This window comes from Callionymus lyra, chromosome 10, assembly GCF_982586985.1.
Source record: "Callionymus lyra chromosome 10, fCalLyr1.hap1.1, whole genome shotgun sequence".
NCBI classification, from domain to species: domain Eukaryota; kingdom Metazoa; phylum Chordata; class Actinopteri; order Syngnathiformes; family Callionymidae; genus Callionymus; species Callionymus lyra.
This window is the reverse complement of record NC_141827.1, coordinates 16402299-16402926: the sequence shown is the minus strand read 5'-3', so window position 1 is coordinate 16402926 and position 628 is coordinate 16402299.

The window sequence follows — 628 nt, the reverse complement described above, 5'->3', positions numbered from 1 at the left end:
GCAGATTTTAAGCTTTTATTTCATGAATTCAAGTTGGTTTTCACTTCACATTTTTGTCTTGTCTGGGTTACTTAGTGGAATTTCTTGACTTATTACTAATGGAGTTGGTCCATCAGTTGTAAGGTAAGGTAAGGTAAGGTAGAACTTTATTGATCCCTCAGGAAGTCTCCTTCGGGAAATTGTTTTTTTCCAATAACCACAGCAAATACAGCAATTTTTCACAAAAAATAAATCAAAATAAAATAAGAACAAGAACAAAGAGAAAGAACAAGATGATACAATCTAAGTCTAAAGATAAAGATAAAGAACATAGAACACTTGTGTTGTGCAGACATCAGATTGAAACACAGTTTAACTGTTACAATTGGTATTGAGACAAGAAGAGGAACGAGCGACCATCAATACTCTAAGAAACGAAGGTCTGCCAGATGGGAAAACTGCAAAATCTCTGAATGAGTCTGTTTGTTGAGTCCAAACTGTTGGCCTGTACTATGTGCTGCCTCTGTTACCTGCTAAGTTGTTTCCTACAGAGCAGTAAGAAACATGCTGTCCTAAGTTATCGCTCCAGTCTCAAAGTATGTTTGTGGAAAGGCTTGTTTTATACCAAAGTCGATAAGAAATAGTAGCT